Below are 24,233 nucleotides of genomic sequence, written 5' to 3' on the forward strand. Positions count from 1 at the left end.
TGACGCCAATAAGAAGGTGGCCTAAATTTGTGTTTGTGGGGTGGGGGCGGTGAACAAATTCAAAGCCTGTGGATTGTGGGGGGCAGCGCTGATTCAACTCTTTGCCCTGGATGAAAAAAGAAACTAAACCTCTGGGGTATCTGGTGGTCCCGGACCCTTATAAAGAGTAGAGACTTGGAGTCAGGGCCAGCACCACCTGTAGGCAAAATAGGCAGCTGCCTAGAGCGCCCTAGTGATGGGAATGCCATTCTGCCCTTTGCAAGAAAGTTATTTCTGCAGGTCCTGACAGCCGCAAAACTGTCATCCCAGTAGTAAGGAGATTACATGAGGAGGAGGTTTGTTACAGTGTGTCACCCCAGTAGTAAGGAAATTACATGAGGAGGAGGTTTGTTACAGTGTGTCACCCCAGTAGTAAGGAGATTATATGAGAAGGAGGTTTGTTACAGTGTGTTACCCCAGTAGTATGGTGATTACATGAGGAAGAGGTTTGTTACAGTGTGTCACCGCAGTAGTAAGGTGATTACATGGGGAGGAGGTTTGTTACAGTGTGTCACCCCAGTAGTAAGGAGATTACATGGGGAGGAGGTTTGTTACAGTGTGTCACCCCAGTAGTAAGGAAATTACATTAGGAGGAGGTTTGTTAGTGTGTCACCCCAGTAGTAAGGTGATTACATGAGGAGGAGGTTTGTTACAGTGTGTCACCCCAGTAGTAAGGAGATTATATGAGGAGGAGGTTTGTTACAGTGTGTTACCCCAGTAGTAAGAAGATTACATGAGGAGGAGGTTTGTTACAGTGTGTCACCCCAGTAATAAGGAGACTACATGAGGAGGAGGTTTGTTACAGTGTGTCACCCCAGTAGTGAGGAGATTACATGAGGAGGAGGTTTGTTACAGTGTATCACCCCAGTAGTATGGTGATTACATGAGAAGGAGGTTTGCTACAGTGTGTCACCACAGTAGTAAGGTGATTAAATGAGGAGGAGGTTTGTTACAGTGTGTCACCCCAGTAGTAAGGAGATTACATGAGGAGGAGGTTTGTTACAGTGTGTTACACCAGTAGTATGGTGATTACATGAGGAAGAGGTTTGTTACAGTGTGTTACCCCAGTAGTAAGGAGATTACACGAGGAGGGGGGTTTGTTACAGTGTGTCACCCCAGTAGTAAGGTGATTAAATGAGGAGGAAGTTTGTTACAGTGTGTCACCCCAGTAGTAAGGAGATTACATGAGGAGGAGGTTTGTTACAGTGTGTCACCCCCAGTAGTAAGGAGATTACATGAGGAGGGGGGTTTGTTACAGTGTGTCACCCCAGTAGTAAGGTGATTATATGAGGAGGAGGTTTGTTACAGTGCGTCACCCCAATAGTAAGGTGATTACATGAGGAGGAGGTTTGTTACAGTGTGTTACCCCAGTAGTAAGGAGATTACAGGAGGAGGAGGTTTGTTACAGTGTGTCACCCCAGTAGTAAGGTGATTATATGAGGAGGAGGTTTGTTACAGTGTGTCACCCCAGTAGTAAGGAGATTACATAAGGAGGAGGTTTGTTACAGTGTGCCACCCCAGTAGTAAGGTGATTACATAAGGAGGAGGTTTGCTACAGTGTGTCACCCCAGTAGTAAGGTGATTAAATGAGTAGGAGGTTTGTTACAGTGTGTCACCCCAGTAGTAAGGAGATTATGTGAGGAGGAGGTTTGTTACAGTGTCACCCCAGTAGTAAGGAGACTACATGAGGAGGAGGTTTGTTACAGTGTGTCACCCCAGTAGTAAGCTGATTACGTGAGGAGGAGGTTTGTTACAGTGTATCACCACAGTAGTATGGTGATTACATGAGGAGGAGGTTTCTTACAGTGTGTCACCCCAGTAGTAAGGAGATTACATGAGGAGGAGGTTTGTTACAGTATATCACCCCCAGTAGTATGGTGATTACATGAGGAGGAGGTTTGTTACAGTATATCACCCCCAGTAGTATGGTGATTACATGAGGAGGAGGTTTGTTACAGTGCGTCACCACAGTAGTAAGGAGATTACATGAGAAGGAGGTTTGTTACAGTGTGTCACCCCAATAGTAAGGTGATTACATGAGGAGGAGGTTTGTTACAGTGTGTCACCCCAATAGTAAGGTGATTACATGAGGAGGAGGTTTGTTACAGTGTGTTACCCCAGTAGTAAGGTGATTACATGAGGAGGAGGTTTGTTACAGTGTGTCACCACAGTAGTAAGGAGACTACATGAGGAGGAGGTTTGTTACAGTGTGTCACCCCAGTAGTAAGGTGATTACATGAGGAGGAGGTTTGTTACAGTGGGTCACCACAGTAGTATGGTGATTACATGAGGAGGAGGTTTGTTACAGTGTGTCACCCCAGTAGTAAGGAGACTACTTGAGGAGGAGGTTTGTTACAGTGTGTCACCCCAGTAGTAAGGAGATTACATGAGAAGGAGGTTTGTTACAGTGTGTCACACCAGTAGTAAGGAGATTACATGAGGAGGAGGTTCGTTACAGTGTGTCACCCCAGTAGTAAGGAGATTACATGAGGAGGGGGTTTGTTACAGTGTGTCACCCCAGTAGTATAGATTACATGAGGAGGAGGTTTGTTACAGTGTGTCACCCCAGTAGTAAGGAGATGACATGAACAGGAGGTTTGTTACAGTGTGTCACCCCAGTAGTAAGGAGATTACATGAGGAGGAGGTTTGTTACAGTGTGTCACCCCAGTAGTAAGGAGATGACATGAGGAGGAGGTTTGTTACAGTGTGTCACCCCAGTAGTAAGGAGATTACAAGAGGAGGAGGTTTGTTACAGTGTGTCACCCCAGTACTATGGTGATTACATGAGGAGGAGGTTTGTTACAGTGTGTCACCCCAGTAATATGGAGATTACATGAAGAGGAGGTTTGTTACAGTGTGTCACCCCAGTAGTAAGGAGATTACATGAGAAGGAGGTTTGTTACAGGGTGTCACCCCAGTAGTAAGGAGATTACATGAGGAGGAGGTTTGTTACAGTGTATCACCCCAGTAGTAAGGAGATTAGATGAGGAGGAGGTTTGTTACAGTGTGTCACCCCAGTAGTAAGGAGATTACATGAGGAGGAGGTTTGTTACAGTGTGTCACCCCAGTAGTAAGGAGATTACATGAGGAGGAGGTTTGTTACAGTGTGTCACCCCAGTAGTAAGGAGATTACATGAGGAGGAGGTTTGTTACAGGGTGTTACCCCAGTAGTAAGGAGATGACATGAGGAGGAGGTTTGTTACAGGGTGTCACCCCAGTAGTAAGGTGATTACATGAGGAGGAGGTTTGTTACAGTGTGTTATCCCAGTAGTAAGGAGATCACATGAGGAGGGGGTTTGTTACAGTGTATCACCCCAGTAGTAAGGTGGGGCGTGTCAATAGGAGGAGTCAAGGGGCGGCAAAATGAGCTTTTGACTAGGGTGGCAAATATCCTTGCACCAGCCCTGCTTGGAGTTAATAAATAGGCGTCAGCATCAAAAGGGGGTCTATTTAGATATTAATCCTATAATCTTGTGTATGAAAGACAAATATAACACATTTCAGGGCCGGCCCAGCCCCTTCATCAGACAATTATCAGTCCTGAGATGTGTTGTTTGCCATAAAATATAGTATGCTTTTTAGTTCCCTATTTTTTTCTGGTTTGGGAAGTTGATTTTTCGATATTATCTTGTGTAAGTCTCTGTATAAACCACAATAAACTAAATATATCAATGACAGCCGACACTTATAGTCAGTAGTTTGTATTCTTATCAGTCATTTGTATATATTTTTGTTGTTCCCTCTATGTCACTGGATAAATCAGAATACAGTAAAATCTCTCTTATGGGACACCTCCCCATAGGGGACACCTCCTAAAAGTGGACAGCTTTTTATTCCCCAGCAGAGTCCCATAAGACTACTCCGCCCCTAGACGTCCTTTCAATAGGGGATAAGATGTCTGATCATGGGGGGCCCACCGCTGGGGACCCCCGGGATCTCCCTGCTGCACTGGCAGACCGTCGGGTGCAGCGCCAGAGACTTGTGATGTAAAGGCCACGCCCGCTCGTGATGTCATGGCCACCCCCCCTCAATGCAAGTCTATGGAAGTGGGCGTGAAGGCCCCTCCCATAGACTTGCATTGATGGGGCGTGGCCATGGTGTCACAAGCCTCCGCCCCGCATCGTCAGTCATCTGGCAAGGAGCGCACCCGATGTCTAGGGTGTCGCAGCCGAGTTCGCAGGCATCCCCAGTGGCGGGACCCCCATGATCAGACATCTTATCCCCTATCCTTTGGATAGGTGGATAAGATGTCTAGGGGCGGAGTACCCCTTTAATGTATTTGCACGCTCCGAATAGGGGACACTTCCAATAGCAGATGCAGACAAACCCAATAGGGGACAAAACCCTCCCAATAGGGTAAAACCAGGCTTATATGCCGGCCCTACCTTTTACGCAGGGCCACCCCAGTAAGGGGCCCAGGCTCCACAGCACAGAAGCAGAAGAGCGCTGTTTAAACAATGGTCTCCTGCTTCTGTACGTCCGCCGGCCGCAGGGCACAGGGGGAAGAAGGGAAGTGTTTAAAAGGGGAAAGAATGAAGGGGCATTGGAGGGATTAAGAGGGGGAATAAAGTTGCATGGGGGGGGAATAAAGTTGCATGGGGGGGACTAAATAGTACAGGGGTGATAAAGGGTGATTAAACATCACTGGAAGATTCTACTGTAATATTGCTTTTTATCATGTTTTATAGGTAATTACACTCTGGAGTAAGTACAGGACAGTATTACATCATTTAGAAAGATTTTTGAGCATTTTTCCCAATAGGGGACATCTCTCAATAGGGGACATCTCTCAATAAGGGACATCTCTCAATAGGGGACATCTCTCAATAGGGGACATCTCTCAATAGGGGACATCTCTCAATAAGGGACATCTCTCAATAGGGGACATCTCTCAATAGGGGACATCTCTCAATAGGGAACATCTCTCAATAGGGGACATCTCTCAATAGGAGACATCTCTCAATAGGGGACATCTCTCAATAGGGGACACTTTTTTATTCTCCGTAAGTGTCCGCTATTGGGAGATTATACTGTATAGCTCTCTACCTGAGGTTCAACCAATGGAAATGTCGATTCTGACAACTGATGTGATATTGAACCTGACAGGTTCATCTCCTATCATTTCAGGGTCAATGATCCTGGCCACGTTCTTTGAGATCACTGTGGGATACTTGTGGGCAGGCTGGGCAAAGTGGTACCACAGCCTCAGGGATCATGTGCACGAGGGGTTCCCACACATATTTCCAGTCTCTAGGAGGCTGTAACAGGCCTGCTGCCATGTGCAATTGGTAGAGTGGTGCAGGTGCAGAAGCAGTAATATGCCACAGGGTTAACTAAAAGGGCAATCTCTCTTTTACTGCCTCCGAAATGAGAGGTAATGTGGTGTCCCAGCACCAAAGTCTGTCCTGTGAGCTGCGGATCCCCTCTGGCATTCCTTCTGCTCCCGTGATGGGCCCACTGTTCTACTGTTTATTATGTTCATGCACTTTGCCATATTTGCTGTATTATATGTGTACTGTACCTTTAAGAAGGAGATGCAGAGTGACCAGGTGACCCCTGTTACCCAATGGAAACCCCCAAATTGCCCTATATATAGTGTAGAGGGGAGGAGCTGCCCCAGTCTAGTTGAATGAGTCTAGTCACTGCTGTGTGCAAAGCTCCATGTCAGCTGCAGTGTGGAAAAGAGTTGGAAGAAGTGTGAGGTGATTCCAAGGGAAGCCTGAAGAAAATCTCTCATCAAATCAGCCCCGCCATCCTGCGAGTGTTCCCCATACAGGAGTTGGTGTGTCATTCCCTGGCAGTGTCAGTAAATTGGACCTTAGCAGAACCCTAGTCAGTGTGGGATCCAAGTCTCAAGTCTTCAGCCCGGCGAGAAAAGCACCATAAGTCCCAGCAAGGCAACAGTGCTCCAAAGGGTTACAATGCATCCCCTCTACTCTGCTCCGTACTGTGTGTTGTACATCTACACCTGCCTCAGTAAAAGGCAGTTATCCGTAACCCAGCATTGGTGTGTTCATTGTCCCCGTACTTAGCCCAGGAGAAGCTGTCTCCACCTCGGATCGCCAACGGTGCCCTGGCGTCACGACCTGACAAGTGTATCTTGCACCCCCGGTGTCACCACAGTAACAAAAGGCAATGTTTTCAGATAATCCAAATTTAATAGGGTGCCATTGCGGGGGTCCCCAGTGGACCCCCGCGATCAGACATCTCATCCCTATCCTTGTCTAGGGGCGGAGTACCCCTTTTAAGTTCAAGAGGTTTTCCAGGGCATTATACATTGATGGACTATCCCCAGGATGAGGCCATCAATGTCTGCTTCACAGGACGCCCTCCCCTGGCATCCCCGCCTATCAGCTGAATGACAGAGCTGCGACCCTGGAAGATACGTAATAAAAATATCCTACTAAGTTTATTGGATAAATAAAAACATGTGAATGTGGTAAATAATTGTGAATACAATGTCTAGCAGTTTGTATTTCAGCCACTAGATGGCGGTGTTGCAGCATGTATCTGTAGCTGACGTGGCCAAACAAGTGCAGTGCTTCTCCTCCCAACATGTCTGCGCTGCCATATGCTCCGAGGTCTGATTTATTAAATGTCTGGTTGTTATTAAGTTGTGTTTTGAGAAAAACCTTTTACTTTTACACAAATTTAACCCCTTCGGGTGTATTTACGAGTACAGTGTCTTGCACAGGATCTGAATCTGTGTTTAGTCATTTAGTTTACATTGAACGCTGCTGCATAAAATCCTGCGCAGGATACTGTATTATAAGTACTGTATTTTTTTCCTCCTTGCTTTTAAAGGGGTTCTCCGGTGCTTACACATCTTATCCCCTATCCAAAGGATAGGGGATAAGATGCCTGATCGCGGGAGTCCCGCCGCTGGGGACCCCCGTGATCTTGCATGCGGCACCCCGTTTGTAATCAGTCCCCGGAGCGTGTTCGCTCCGGGTCTGATTACCGGCGACCACAGGGAGGGTGTGACATCACGGCTCCGCCCCCGTGTGACGTCACGCTCCGCCCCTCAATGCAAGCCTATGGGAGGGGGCCCTGTGGTCGCCGGTAATCAGACCTGGAGCGAACACACTCCGGGGACTGATTACAAACGGGGTGCCGCATGCAAGATCACGGGGGTCCCCAGCGGCATTCCCCAGGGGTGGATAGGGGATGAGATGTCTAAGCACCGGAGTACCCCTTTAAAGCTTACCTGTCAAAAAAAAAAACCTGTTATGTTACTCAGTACCTTATCCTGATCATGTACATGTCATTTATATGTCTCTATCACCGATATTTCACTAACATTTTTATATTACAGCTGCTCAATCTCTTTTCAATCTTGTCAAAAGGAGGGGGCATGTCCCTCTCTTATCTGCAGTGTGATGACTCCTCCTTCCTCACTCTGCTGACTCACTGATCTGGGGAGCCTTGCTCTGTAACCCTTTCCTCTCTGGATATATATTGTACACACACACACAGACACAAACACAATGATTACTGGGGATTGCCTGTACTCTACCACCAAAGACAATATGGTGAGTGTATAACTTCTTCCTATGTCATTCATGTGTGTCATCCTTAGGCAGTCCTGTACTGCTGGCACTTGTAGTTTTGGAATAGTTGGAGGTACAGTGTTTGGATAACTTTTTTTTTTTTTTACAGCAGTAGCCTTCAGCTGTGCGCCTACAACATTTTCAAAACTACAACTCCCAGCATGCCCAGACATCCTTGACTGTCCAGGCATTAATGGAGTTGTACTTTTGCAACAGCTGGAGGCACACGTTTGGTAAAACTCTGTGTTACAGTAGTATTGCTGCAGCCTTGTCAATCAGCCATCTCGTGTCCATGACCCTTGGATAAGCTTAGGGCTCATCATTGTCCCAAGAGGTATGGGGACCCCTAGTGGTGGGATTTTCGGAGGCAGTTTTCTTTAATAAAATGTGATTTTTTTTCTGCAGAAGTATATTAGAAAAACTATTGTTTTGCCAAGATGTACAACATAGAAAAAGTTTTTATAGCTGACAGTGCCCATTTAAAGGGGTACTCCAGCCCTAATACATCTTATCCCCTATCAGAAGGATAGGGGATAAGATGTCTGATCACGGGGGTCCCACCGCTGGGGACCCCCACAATCTGTCATTCAGCACCCCCCTTTGCGAGCTCTCCGCATCGCTGGAGGCTCCAAGTGTGCAGTGTGACGACAACGGGGCCGGACTATCGTGATGTCACGACTCCGCCCCGTGTGACGTCACACCCCTCCCCCTCAATGCAAGTCTATAGGAGGGGGCGCTATCAGACATCTTATCTCCTATCCTTTGGCTAGGGGATAAGATGTATTAGGGCTGGAGTATCCCTTTAAAGAGAAACCGAAAAAACTAATACTTGTTGGGGGAATTTAAAAAACAAGAAGTAACTCAAGTCTTACTGCGTTGTCTACTACTGCGGATCTTAGAGCAACCAACACAAATAACAAAACACGAGGCCATGTTCACATTTTAGAATATCCTTATGGAAAATCTCAGTGCGGACATTCTGGAGACTGCGGGCTGCACGGGAATGCGGACATGAAAATCAGAATTTCCATGCCAAAACCCTCTAAGGTATTTTGATATTGATAGATATCTATATAGATAGATAGATAGATAGAGAGAGAGAGAGAGAGAGAGAGAGAGAGAGAGAGAGAGAGAGAGAGAGAGAGAGAGAGAGAGAGAGGAGAGATAGAGGGATAGATATGAGAGAGAGAGATATGAGAGAGAGATAGATATGAGAGAGATAGATATGAGAGAGAGATAGATATGAGAGAGAGATAGATATGAGATAGAGATAGATATGAGATAGAGATAGATAGAGAGATAAGAGAGAGATAGATAGAGAGATAGATAGAGAGATAGAGAGATAGATATGAGATAGATAGAGAGATAGATATGAGATAGATAGAGAGATAGATAGAGAGATAGATAGATATGAGATAGATAGAGAGATAGATAGATATGAGATAGATAGAGAGATAGATAGATATGAGATAGAGAGATAGATAGATAGATATGAGATAGAGAGATAGATAGATAGATAGATAGATATGAGATAGAGAAATAGATATGAGATAGATAGAGAGATAGATAGATAGATAGATATGAGATAGATAGATAGATAGATAGATATGAGATAGATAGATAGATAGATATGAGATAGATAGATAGATATGAGATAGATAGATAGATAGATAGATAGATATGAGATAGATAGATAGATAGATATGAGATAGCTAGATAGATAGAGAGATAGATAGATATGAGATAGAGAGATAGATAGATAGATAGATAGATATGAGATAGATAGATAGATAGATATGAGATAGAGAAATAGATATGAGATAGATAGATAGATAGATGACAGTGAAATTGTGGTGTCTCCATCAGCCGAAAGGACGGCCGGTTACCCTGCTCCGTGCCGTCCGATCCTCGCTCCTTTACTGCAGCCAGCCATGGCAGGCAGTAGTAAAGGAGCGCCGATAACACCGATCATTGCTATACTATGGAATAGAATTGACCAGTGTGTAATAGTCCACTATGGGGACTATAAAAATAGTGAAAATAATGTGTAAAAAAATAAATAAATAATAAATGTGAGATAACCCCTTTCCTAATAAAAGTTTGAATCAGCCCCTTTTCATAAAATAATTTTATATATGTATAAAGCCTGATGGGCTGTGTTTGTGCGAGGGGCGGAAGTAATTATCGCTCCCTGCACTTCCAGGTGGGGCTCATTGGGAACAGGTGGGGGCGTGTGTATATAACTTCCCCCTCTCCTACAGGGGCGGAGCTTGTGTCGTTTGTGGAGTCTCTGCTTCCTGTGTCTGGTGTTTGAATCTCCCACAAAAATCTTCAGAGCTGCTGCTCACGGTGCGGAGGCCTCGCTGATCATGGGTCTGGGGTGGTGCAGGCGCGGCATCCTGGCAGCTCCGCTCGCTGTCTTATATGGGGATGCTGTCTCACTCTGATTATAAGGTAATATTGGGCAGGTATGGTTCTGGCTGGCTCTGCCCGCAGCGGTAGTGGGGGCCAGGAGCGGCAAGCAGGTGAGTTAAATCGGTGCTGGGGGTGGTGCGGCCTCAGCATTTCGCGCAGCCCGCTAGCTGCCTCATGGCGACATGTGGACCGCCCGCCACCCACACAACTACAATTGTCTATGCCCTTGGGACAGGTTGCGGCAGCTGCCCAGTCCTCGTTAGGCGGTCCTGTCAGCTTGTCTGCTATCGTTAATCTAAAGTATAGTGTAATGCTCTGCGGAGGGTTGTTTCAATATAAAGTTTGCTGTATACAGTGTGGTGCAATGCTCTGCAAAGAGTCGTTTCAATATAACTTTTGCTGTGTGGTGCGGTGCTCTGCGGGGTATAAGGTGCCCTTGCAGTATACGGTACAGTGTAATGCTCTGCAAAGGGTCTCGTTACAATATAACATGTACTGTATAACGGTATAGTGCAGTGCTCTGCAGATGGTCTCGTTACAATATAGTATACATGATATACAGTTATGGTGCAATAATCTGCAGATGGTCTCGTTACAATATAGTATACATGATATACAGTTAAGGTGCAATGCTCTGCAGATGGTCTCATTACAATATAGTATTCATGATATACAGCTATGGTGCTATGCTCTGCAGATGGTCTTGTTACAATATAATATATACTATATACAGTATAGTGCTATACTCTGCAGATGGTCTCATTATAAACAAACTTTATACAGTTAGTGCAATGCTCTGCAGATGGGATGGTTTCAATACAACATATTATATAGGGCATAGTGCAATGCTCTGCAGAGGGTCGTTACAGTTAGCATGTCCAGTGTGGTGCAGTGCTCTGCGAAGGGTCTCGTTGCAACACAGGGTGGCATTTACTGTTTGGTGTGGTGCAATACTCTGCAGAGGATCACGTTGCAGGGTAGCATATGCTGTGTGTGGTGATACAGTGCTCTGTAGACTGTCTTGTTTCAATATAGTATATAGTAGGGTGCAATGCTCTGTAGAGATATAACATAGGCTACATCCAAATAAATCATAGTATACACAGTGTTATTTGCACGATCATGGTATCCATACGGTTCATACGCTTGGTTTATTATGGGCATACACGCATTACTGGTACAAGGTGCACACGAGTAGAGCATCTTCACGGTTTGATAACTCCATGAGTTTCTTATTGTCCGTACTCTCATGGTTAATTCATACGCTTATGGCACACTGCTCGTACGCGCTTAGTATGTATACAGTTTCATGTGCTAATATCATTATATACGGTACATATACTCACTGACGATACATTCACAGCATTTATACTGGGCAAACTGGTTTATGCTGTTCACCTCATGGTTATTCTCTCACTCACTGGTGTTTTACACGGTCCACAAACTTGGCATTAATGCTGTTCACATATTCTTGGCATGCTCACGGTCTTACGTTCTTTCTACCATGTTACGTTCATGGCAATCAAACACCTCGTAATTATCACTGGTTCATACGCTCAAAGTATCATTCGGTTCATATGTTAATGGTATTTCATACTGGTTACGGCAGTATACTGCCTATAGCAATTATACGGTTCATACACTCATGGCAGTTATAGTGGTCACACTCTCACGGTTCTTAAGTTGTTCACATGTTCACCGCAGGGTTCATACGGTTCATACGGTTCATACGCTCATGGCGGTTGTATTGGTTGCACGGTCATGGTTTTGTTGTTCACGCGTTCACCGCATTCATACACGCAGGTTTTATACGCTCATGGCAGTTACATTGGTCACACGGTTATGGTTTTGTTGTTCACACGTTCATCGCATTCATACACGCAGGGTTCATACGCTCATGGCAGTTATATTGGTTACACGGTCATTGTTTTGTTGTTCACACGTTCATCGCATTCATACATGCCTAGTTCATACGCTCATGGCAGTTATATTGGTTACACGGTCATGGTTTTGTTGTTCACATGTTCACCGCATTCATACACGCAGGTTTCCTATGGTTCTCACACATAGTGACATGCTGTTTCGTGCAGTTGTGGCCACGCGCTCATAGCATGTTCACAGCATTATACTGCTCATAGTACTCATACCTCATAGCGTCATACCACATATTAATTCGTAGCACATATGCTCGACGCTTATACTGCACATGTACTTGTAGCGTTTATACTGCACATACACATGGCCTACATCAGGCACATACGCTCTTAGCATTGATATCGCAAGTATTCTCATAGCACTATACGCTCATAGCATTTATACCACATACACGCTCGTTGTATTCATACCACAGACATGTTCACGTCATGTATATTGCACATAGAATTGTAGCAATACACTACACGGACATTCGTAGCATTCATTCTGTACATACGATGGTAGTAATTATTATGCTGACACGTTGTAGTACTTATTCTGCGTACATGTAGCATTCATTCTGTTATGTTATCTGCACTAACATCCATAGCGTTTACTGTACATGGGTAATGGTATTTATTCTGCATGTTCATCCATAGCGTCTACACTACACACATGCTCCCGTAGCTTTTACTGTACGTATGTTTATAGCATTCATTCTGTGTATTCGTGCATAGTCTTTTATACGGAAAGTTCACTCAGGTTTGTCAGGATGTTGCCCTATTGCCTGACTCCTCTTCAGGTTAAGGGGTCAATGTCGGTTGCTACTGACTTGTTCAGAGCAATCGCATTGTTGTTTATTGTCATGTTCTCAGGTCAGATACAACCTCCTCTGTTGTATTTCACGGCTAAGTTATCAGTTAGTTATAGAACACATATTCAACTATCCGGCACAGGTACTCGTTCAAGGGTGGTCATCATTTTAGTGGCACTAATCGGCTGTTCAATACCCGGTCACCTGACTCGTTCCTTCAGGGGTTGAATCGCGGTTGTTACTGACTCACATTCAGAGCAACCAATTTCAGGAATACTCAATGTTAACCTGTTGCCTGACTCCTCTTCAGGTTAAGGGGTAATGTCGGTTGCTACTGACTCGTATTCAGAGCAATTTTGTCGTTGGTGTATTTATGACCTGACACGTTTTCAGGTCAGATACAACCTCGTCTGTTGTATTTCTCGATTATGTTATTTCGTTATAGTACACAGATTCAACTCTCTGGCATAGTTGCACGTTACGCTCATAGTCTGGTTACGTTCATAGCTTTATTTTGTTGTACTGCACATGGGTAATAGTTTTTCTGCATTTCCATCCTTAGAGTCTACGCTACACATGCTCCCGTAGCTTTACTGTACTCATGCTCATAGCTTTCATACTGCATATTCGTGCATAATGTTTATACGGAAAGGTTATACAGCTTTGTTAGGATGTTGCCCTATTTGCCTGACTCCTTCAGCTTAAGGAGTTAATGTCGGTTGCTACCGACAAATTTTCAGAGCAATTACATTGTGGTTCATTGTCACGACCTGAGACGTTCTCAGGACAGATACAGCCTCCTCCGTGGTATTTCATGACCACGTTATCAGTTACTTATAGTAGACATTCAACTATCCGGCATAGTTGCACGTTGTCTATCTTTTTAGATATATGTTTACACTTTATTTTCTAGGCATGTATGAGGTACTCATAATGATGTTAGAGCATAAATTCATAACGTTCGTTTTCACGGTACTTACGCTCCCAGCTTGTGTATGATACATGCACCAGTACACAGCAGTTGTTGCATACTACCATAGTTGTATGCGGGTAGGTTATGTGCATTCGTTCCTAGTGTTGAATAGCAGTTGCACCTCTGGCTGTACATATATTTACAAGACACGATTACAGTATTCACATGGTGCTTACATTCATTGCAGATACATCGAGCACATATTCTTAAACCTCCTACGTCTGCAGGGGGGGGATGCACCACATAGGTTATTGTTAGACATGTCTCAGAGCAATAACATATTGAGTAGTTGGGTATACTGTTAGCAGGTTATGCCGCACATACTGTTAACATGTTTCATGTGGTGCACACAGGGGAGGTAGATCCTTTGCTTAGGGTATTGGACACAATTGGTCATTTTTGTTACTGACACGCCTTCAGAACAACACGCCAGCTTCATACAGGTATCTTGTCATGAATACTCATGATGTTACCCTGTTGCCTGACTCCTCTTCAGGTTAAAAGGGGTAATGCCAGTTGCTACTGACTCGTTTTCAGAGCAATTTTGTCGTGTGTTATATTTGTTATGACCTGACACGTTTTCAGGTCAGATACAACCTCGTCTGTTGTATTTCTCGATGACGTTATAATTTCGTTATAGTACACAGATTCAACTATCCGGCATAATTGCACATTCTCTTTTAAGGAGGGCCAGCATTTAGTTGCAGATATATTCTGTATTTAATACACAGTTTCATGACTCATTTCTTTAGGATCGGGGATTGAATCATGGTTTCTGCTGTCTCATTTCAGAGCAATTGATTTGACATGGTTATGTAGGTAATCTGACACGTTTCAGATAGTATACAATCTCAATATGGCATTTCACACTTACGTATTTGAGAAAAAAAAAAAAGTGGTTTACAAAGACCTGTGACGTTTACAGGCACAATGATTTCACAAAGACCTGTCATGTCTACAGGCTCGATGGTTCCGCGGGGACCTGTGACGGGTTCAGGCACGACGGTGTCACAAAGACCTGTCAGGTCTACAGACATGATGGTTCATCTAAACACTGGTCACGTCTACAGATACGTTGCTCTCGCAGGGAGCTGTCATCTGCAATGGGTCATCACTTCCAAGTCCAGTTGGGTCAGTACAGTGGCTAGTTAGGTATGTCTGTTACAGTCTCAATCAGGTAAGGTGCCTTCGTGAACCTTGTCATGCGACATGACCCACACGATCTATCAGGTAGATAGGTATTTCTTGTCATTTACCTGTCAGTTTAGTTTTTGCCTCTTAAATAGCAGGGGATTGGTGCTTGTCAGACCTGCCATGAAGTTAGCCTTTCCGTGTCCATTTGAAGTAATGTCACAAGTAGGGATGGTGATAGGTATAGTTCAGTTAGTATTTGGCAGGGAAGGTTATTCTCAGGTTGATTCTTTACAGATGGACGTTACTACCACGGTTTCAAAAGTATGGTTACCACCTCTAGTAGTCACTAGTTGGTCAGGGCTACTCTTTCAGCACATTAGGTATAGTCTACTTCGGGTATGTGAAGATTGATGCTGGATGTAGGATGTTTTATTTCAGGAATTGTATTCATCCTAGCATGGTTGCTTTTTGCCCTCTATAGGCGTGCCCTCATTGCGCGGTTATGGCACAACTCAGACCGCTATGCTAGGGTAAGATCTTGTATAGGTATGTAGGCAATCTTTCCTGTCACTAGTACACGTATGGAGCCCCGATCACAAGTATAAAGCCTGATGGGCTGTGTTTGTGCGAGGGGCGGAAGTAATTATCGCTCCCTGCACTTCCAGGTGGGGCTCATTGGGAACAGGTGGGGGCGTATGTATATAACTTCCCCCTCTCCTACAGGGGCGGAGCACGTGTCGTTTGTGGAACCCTCCCAACCCTCCCTTATCTTATTCCTTCACTATAGTGCATGCCCTCTATAGGCGTGCCCTCATTGCGCGGTTATGGCACAACTCAGACCGCTATGCTAGGGTAAGATCTTGTATAGGTATGTAGGCAATCTTTCCTGTCACTAGTACACGTATGGAGCCCCGATCACAAATATATATATATATATATATATATATATATATATATATATATATACACACACACACACACACAGGTGAAACTTGAAAAATGTGAATATCGTGCAAAGTTCATTTATTTCAGTAATGCAACTTAAAAGGTGAAACTAATATATGAGTGTCACAAGTAGCGCTGCAGCCAGACGTGCTGGCTGCGAGCACGCTCTCCCCGTCCTCCCATGCTGCTTCTGCCGCTGTTCGCATTGCAGGATGCGCCCGCATGCGAACGCCGGGCTCTTACTCTCTGTCCCCTCCACTGTTCCCTGCTGTTGGCACGTGCGCCCCCAACCTTCCTAAGATTTAAAGGGCCAGTGCACAACTGATTGGTGCTTGTCTGGTCCTGTTTCTATTTAACCCCACACTTCCTTCCTGTCCTTGCCGGATCTTTGTGCTAACTAGCCCTAGAGAAAGCATTCCAGTTGTGTGCTGTCTAACAGTGTTCCTGACCTCTTGCTCTGTGACCTGACCTTGCTCCTGTGCCACCTGCCCTCTGACCTCCTAGCTTCGTTCCTGATCGCGCTCCTGTGCCGCCTGCCCTGACCTCATGCCTTTCCAGACTACGAGTTTGCCTCATCTTACCTGTTCCACGTAACACCTCAGCAGTCTGTGTGGACGAGTTGTATTTGGGGTAGCGACCTGGGTGCGGCGGGCTCTGGTGAAAACCAGCGGCCCCTTAGACTCCGCTCCCTGGTATGGTCCACGTCATCATCCACACAGCTTCAGCAGATTCAGTGCTCCACTGCCGTTACAATGAGAGAGACTCATTATATGCAAAGCGAGATAGTTCAAGCCGTGATGTGTCATAATTGTGATGATTATCATGGTTACAGCTCATGACAACCCCAAATCCCCAATATATGATATGATTTGGGGGCCATGTCATCTGCTGGTGTTGGTCACTGCGCTTCATTAAGTCCAGGGTCAATGCATCCGTCTAGCAGGAGATTTTGGAGCACTTCATGTTTCCTTTCCTTTGGTGGTGCCCACATTTTCAGTCTTAGGAAGCAGTTGATATACTAGATGACAAACTGCAATATTACTGTGGAATCTCCCAATAGCGAACACTCATGGGGAATAAAAAAGTGTCCCCTATTGAGAGGTGTCCCCTATTGAGAGATGTCCCCTATTGAGAGATGTCCCCTATTGGGGAAAAAAGGCTCACAAATCTTCCTAAATGATGTAATACTGTCCTGTACTCACTCCAGAGTGTAATTACCTAAAAAACATGATAAAAAGCAATTTTACAGTATAATCTCCCAGTGCTGTGTAATCTCCGCTTATCCCTCCCCAGTATCATTTCATCCCCCTTTATTCCTCCTGTGCCAAATCATCCCCCCTTACCCCCTGTGCCACAGTATTTCTCCTTGATCCCCCTGTGCCAGGGGCATGGCAGCCGTAGCCAGGGGACATACAGAAGCAGGAGACCACTGTTTAAAGGGGTACTCCCGTGGAAACTTTTTTTTTTTTTTTTAATCAACTGGTGCCAGAAAGTTAAACAGATTTGTAAGTTACTTCTATGAAAAAACCTTAATCCTTCCATTACTTATTAGCTGCTGAATACTACAGAGGAAATTCTTTTCTTTTTGGAACACAGTGCTCTCTGCTGACATCTCCATTTTAAGAACTGTCCAGAGTAGGAGAAAATCCCCATGGCAAACATATGCTGCTCTGGACAGTTCCTAAAATGGACAGAGATGTCAGCAGAGAGCACTGTGCTCGTGATGTCAGCAGAGAGCACTGTGTTCCAAAAAGTGAAGAATTTCCTCTGTAGTATACAGCCCCTAAAAAGTACTGGAAGGATTAAGATTTTTTAATAGAAGGAATTTACAAATCTGTTTAACTTTCTGGCACCAGTTGATTTAAAAAATAAAAAGTTTTCCACGGGAGTACCCCTTTAAACATTGGTCTTCTGCTTCTGTGCTGGGTCTTCTGCAGGGGGTGCAGTGGGGGGGGGTCCTGGGCACCTTCCTGGGATATCGGCTGTACCCCCTGACTGCCTCTGTGTACAAGGTAGGGCCGGCACATAAGCCTGGTTGTCCCCTTTTAGGAGATGGGGAGAAAAAGATACACAGGGTGCGCTCCTAGTGAAGACCGTTTTGATGGAGAGGCAAATAAGGAGTAATATAGGGTCCTTACCCTTAGGTGTTGCGCTGAGGGCACAACACCTTCAGTGGCTTGTGGAAACAAATTCGCAGGATAGTGGCCAAGGGGAACTCCCGGAGATGACGTCAGTCAGTCCGGTATGGATGCATGGCAGTAGAAAATGAAAAAGTGTTCCCGTCGAATGAAGGCGCTGGTCCCACTGATATGTATACATCACAAGCACAGTGCTCTCTGCTGACATCACAAGCACAGAGCTCTCTGCTGACATCTCTGTCCATTTTAAGAACTGTCCAGAGTAGGAGAAATTCCCCATAGCAAACATATGCTGCTCTGGACAGTTCCTAAAATGGACAGAGCTGTCAGCAGAGAGCACTGTGGTCATGATGTCAGCAGAGAGCTCTGTGTTCCAAAAAGAAAAGAATGTCCTCTGTAGTATTTAGCAGCTAATAAGTACTGGAAGGATTAAGATTTCTTTAATAGAAGTAATTTACAAATCTGTTTAACTTTCTGGCACCAGTTGATTTAAAAAAAAAAAAAAAGTTTTCCACCGGAGTACCCCTTGAAGTCTTATGGGCCTCTGCCGGGGCATTAAAAACTGTCCGGTATTGGGAGGTGTCTGTATTGGGCCGCCTTGTTCCAACTTCATTGCAGTGCCATCGTACCATATAAGATAAGATGTTCCATTTTTATAATTAAAAAACCTATTGGCCGGCATTTATAATTGTAGGTGTAAGTGAAGCATTTATCATTGTAGGTGTAAGTGAAGCATTTATAATTGTAGGTGTAAGTGAAGCATTTATCATTGTAGGTGTAAGTGAAGCATTTATCATTGTAGGTGTAAGTGAAGCATTTATCATTGAAGGTGTAAGTGAAGCATTTATCATTGAAGGTGTAAGTGAAGCATTTATCATTGTAGGTGTAAGTGAAGCATTTATCATTCTAGGTGTAAGTGAAGCGTTTTTCTACACCTTTTTTTTTGTGCGCTGGTAATGTGTATTAACACCAAATCTATTAAATGGTCGCAGGGCATTTGATAAATGTTGTGCAGGTCACATTTTCTGAAATTTCTCTCTTCACGTTCACCAAAAAGCTAAGCTAAGTCTGGGCTGGTGTAGTTTGAGGGTACATTCACACGGGCGTATTACCTGTGGATTTTCTGCAGTGTATTTGCTGCGGAAAATCCACAGCGTATTTTGTTACCATTGACTTCAATGGGTCCGAAGGAAAATCTGAAAATCTGCCTCTATATTGCGGATTTTCTGCTGACCCATTAAAATAGGTAGCAAAATCCGCTGCGGATTTTCCACAGCATATACGCTGCGGAAATTCCGCAGGTGATCTGCTCGTGTGAATATACCCTTAGAGACTTTTCAGTGTCTTTGCGTCTTTTTTCAGTTCATAAAACCCTTCCATATCATGTGTATTGCCAAAATCAGTGGATTGCAACAAAAAATCAGTAGAAATGTGTAAACCAAAAGGCGCCTTTTTTGCACCTTTTCTAGACACAAATAAACAGTCTAAAGACAATGATAATTGTCGGCCATTGTTCCTACGTCATTACATTTTTCGTCCACTAGATGGCAACGTCCTCCATTGTAAATGAGACTCGCTCCACCTTTCTTTATAGTGAACAGGATTGGGCAGACAATGGATTCATGTATTGTAGATATTATCATTGTGCATCAATATTTGCTCTTAAACCAGTGTTTTCCAACCAGGGTGCCTCCAGCTGTTGCAAAACTACAACTCCCAGCATGCCCGGACAGCCGTTGGGCTGATTAGCTCAGTGGTGCTGTTCGGGACCGCCGCGGGACACGAGGAGGATCCCTACCTGTCTCCTCACTGTCCGATTGACGAATGACTGCTCCGTGCTTGAGATCCAGGCAGGAGCAGTCGAGCAGCGATAACACTGATCAATGCCATGCTATTGCATGGCAGTGATCACTGGAGGAAATCAGTGTGTGCAATGTTATAGTCCACTATGGGGGCTATAACATTGCCCAAAATCAAATAAAGTGTTAATAAATGGGAATTAACCATTTCCCTAATAAATGTTATTTTTTATTTTTTTTATGGGAAAGAGGGGAGTGATTCAGTGTAAATAAAAATAAACATATGTGGTATCGCCGCATGCGTAAATGTCCGAACTATAAAAATAAATAATTAATTAAACTGCATGGTCAATGGCGTACGCGTAAAAAAAAATTCCAAAGTCATAAATAGCGTATTTTTGGTCACTTTTTATACCATTAAAAAAATGAATAAAAAGTGATCAAAAAGTCAGATCAAAAGAAAAATGTAACCGAGTAAAACTTCAGATCATGGCACAAAAAATACCGCCCTTTATACGGAAAAATAAAAAGTTAAAGGGGTCAGAAAAGGAAATTTTTCAATGTATTAATTTTGGTGCCTGTAGTTATAATTTTTTTAAAGTAGTAAAATAAAATCAAACCTATATAAAATGGGTATCCTTGCGACCGTAGGGACGTATAGAATAAATATAAGGTGCAATTTTTACCAAAAACTGCACTGGGTAGAAACGGAAGCCGCTAAAAATTACAAAATGGCTTTTTTTTTCTTCAATTTTGCCCCACAAATATTTTTTTTCTAGTTTTGCCGTAGATTTTATAGTGAAATTAGTAATGGTATTACAAAGTAAAAGTGTTGGTGCAAAGAACAAGCCCTCATAAGGATATTTAGGTGGAAAATTGAAAGTGTTATGGTTTTTAGAAGGTGAGGAGGAAAAAACAAAAGTGCAAAAATGAAAAATTGCCAATCATAGGTTTAAACCTCAACTAAGAGACAGAATGAGAAAAAAATCCATAAAATCCCATTGTCTGATTTTTAAAGAATTTATTTGCAAATTATGGTGGAAAATAAGTATTTGGTCACCTAAAAACAAGTAAGATTTCTGTCTCTCACCGACCTGTAACTTCTTCTTTAAGAGTCTCCTCTGTCCTCCACTCGTTACCTGTATTAATGGCTCCTGTTTGAACTTGTTATCAGTATAAAAGACACCTGTCCACAACCTCAAACAGTCACACTCCAAACTCCACTACGGCCAAGACCAAAGAGCTGTCGAAGGACACCAGAAACAATATTGTAGACCTGCACCAGGCTGGGAAGACTGAATCTGCAATAGGCAAGCAGCTTGGTGTGAAGAAATCAACTGTGGGAGCGATTATTAGAAAATGGAAGACATACAATCTCCCTCGATCTGGGGCTCCACGCAAGATCTCACCCCGTGGTGTCAAAATGATCACAAGAACGGTGAGCAAAAATCCCAGAACCACACGGGGGGACCTAGTGAATGACCTGCAGAGAGCTGGGACCAAAGTAATAAAGGCTACCATCAGTAACATACTACGCTGCCAGGGTCTCAAATCATGCAGTGACAGAGATATCCCCCTGCTTAAGCCAGTACATGTCTGGGCCTGTCTGAAGTTTGCTAGAGAGCATTTGGATGATCCAGAGGAGTATTGGGAGAATGTCATATGGTAAGATGAAACCAAAGTAGAACTTTTTGGTAAAAACTCAACTCGTCGTGTTTGGAGGAGAAAGAATGCTGAGTTGCATCCAAAGAACACCATACCTACTGTGAAGCATGGGGGTGGAAACATCATGTTTTGGGGCCGTTTTTCGGCTAAGGGACCAGGACGACTGATCAGTGTAAAGGAAAGAATGAATGGGGCCATGTATCGGGAGACTTTGAGTGAAAACCTCCTTCCATCAGCAAGGGCATTGAAGATGAAACGTGGCTGGGTCTTTCAGCATGACAGTGATCCCAAACACACCACTCGGGCAAGGAAGGAGTGGCTTCGTAAGAGGTATTTCAAGGTCCTGGAGTGGCCTAGCCTGTCTCCAGATCTCAACCCCATAGAAAACCTTTGGAGGGAGTTAAAAGTCCGTGTTGCTAAAACATCACTGCTCTAGAGGAGATCTGCATGGAGGAATGGACCAAAATCCCAGCAACAGTGTGTGAAAACCTTGTGAAGACAGAAAACATGTGACCTCTGTCATTGCCAACAAAGGATATATAACAAAGTATTGAGATTTAACTTTTGTTATTGACCAAATACTTATTTTCCACCAAAATTTGCAAATAAATTCTTTAAAAATCAGACAATGTGATTTTATGGATTTTTTCTCATTCTGTCTCTCATAGTTGAGGTTATAACCTATGATGGAAATTACAGCCTCTCATCTTTATAAGGGGGAGAACTTGTACAATTGGTGGCTGACTAAATACTTTTTTGCCCAACTGTATCTGTCCTCATATCCTGTACGCATATCCCGTCCTAATATTTCAACTCCATATCCTAACCTCATATCCCGTCCTCATATCATGACCTTATATCCTGTACGCATATCCCATCCTAATATTTCAATCCCATATCCTAACCTCACACCCCGACCTCATATCCCATCCTCATATCCCGTCCTCATATCTCGTCCTCATATCCCCTCCTCATATCCCGTCCTCATATCCCGTCCTCATATCCCCTCCTCATATCCCCTCCTCATATCCTAACCTCACACCCCGACCTCATATCCCGACCTCATATCCCGACCTCATATCCCGACCTCATATCCCGTCCTCATATCCTAACCTCACACCCCGACCTCACACCCCGACCTCATATCCCGACCACACATCCCGACCTCATATCTCGTCCTCATATCTCGTCCTCATATCCCGTCCTCATATCCCGTCCTCATATCTTGACCTCATATCTTGACCTCATATCCCGTCTTCATATCCCGTCCTCATATCCCGTCCTCATATTTCATCCTTATATCCCGTCCTCACATCCCGTCCTCAAGTCCCAGCAAATTCTATGGGACTTCCAGTACATCTCTTGACCTCATTACTCTCAGGTTGCAGGGATTGCCCAGGAGTTTTAAACATCCTTGTTACGCCGAGCGCTCCGGGTCCCCGCTCCTCCTCGGAGCGCTCACAGCGTTCTCCTATTCGCAGCGTCCCGGTCAGACCTGCCGACCGGGTGCGCTGCGATAATGTTCCCAGCCGGGATGCGATACGCGATGCGGGACGCGCCCGCTCGCGATGCGCATCCCGACTCGCTTACCAGACCCGTTCCCCGTCTGTGCTGTCCCGGTGCGCGCGGCCCCACTCCTTAGGGCGCGCGCACGCCGGGTCTTTGCGATTTAAAGGGCCGGTGCGCCACTGATAGGCGCATGAGGTTTTAATCAGTACCTTCACCTGTGCACTTCCCTACTTATACCTCACTTCCCCTGCACTCCCTTGCCGGATCTTGTTGCCATCGTGCCAGTGAAAGCGTTTCCTTGTGTGTTCCTAGCCTGTGTTCCAGACCTCTTGCCGTTGCCCCTGACTACGATCCTTGCTGCCTGCCCTGACCTTCTGCTACGTCCGACCTTGCTCTTGTCTACTCCCTTGTACCGCGCCTATCTTCAGCAGTCAGAGAGGTTGAGCCGTTGCCGGTGGATACGACCTGGTTACTACCGCCGCTGCAAGACCATCCCGCTTTGCGGCGGGCTCTGGTGAATACCAGTAGCAACTTAGAACCGGTCCACCAACACGGTCCACGCCAATCCCTCTCTGGCACAGAGGATCCACCTCCAGCCTGCCGTCTTCCAAGACGTTGTAAATGAAATTTTTCGTGATCTTCTATATACCTGTGTTGTGGTTTACCTAGACGATATTTAGATTTTTTCTGCTAACCTAGAAGAACACCGCCAGCATGTCCGCATGGTTCTTCAGAGACTTCGGGACAATCAATTATATGCCAAAATGGAGAAATGTCTCTTTGAATGTCAATCTCTTCCCTTCCTAGGATACTTAGTCTCTGGCCAGGGACTACAAATGGACCCAGATAAACTATCAGCCGTATTGGATTGGCCACGCCCCTCCGGACTCCATGCTATCCAACGTTTTTTGGGGTTTGCCAATTATTACAGACAATTTATTCCGCACTTTTCCACTATTGTGGCTCCTATCGTGGCCCTAACCAAGAAAAACGCCAATCCTAAGTCCTGGTCTCCTCAAGCGGAAGACGCATTCAATCATCTCAAAACTGCCTTTTCTTCTGCTCCCGTACTCTCCAGACCTGACCCATCTAGGCCCTTCTCGCTGGAGGTAGACGCCTCCTCGGTGGGAGCTGGAGCAGTACTCCTACAAAAAAATTCTTCCGGGCATGCTGTTACTTGTGGTTTCTTTTCTAGGACCTTCTCTCCGGCGGAGAAAAACTACTCCATTGGTGATCGAGAACTACTGGCCATAAAATTGGCGCTTGAGGAATGGAGGTACCTGCTGGAGGGATCCAAATATCCAGTTATTATATACACTGATCACAAGAATCTCTCT

This window comes from Hyla sarda, chromosome 12 (genome assembly GCF_029499605.1).
Source record: "Hyla sarda isolate aHylSar1 chromosome 12, aHylSar1.hap1, whole genome shotgun sequence".
NCBI classification, from domain to species: Eukaryota; Metazoa; Chordata; class Amphibia; order Anura; family Hylidae; genus Hyla; species Hyla sarda.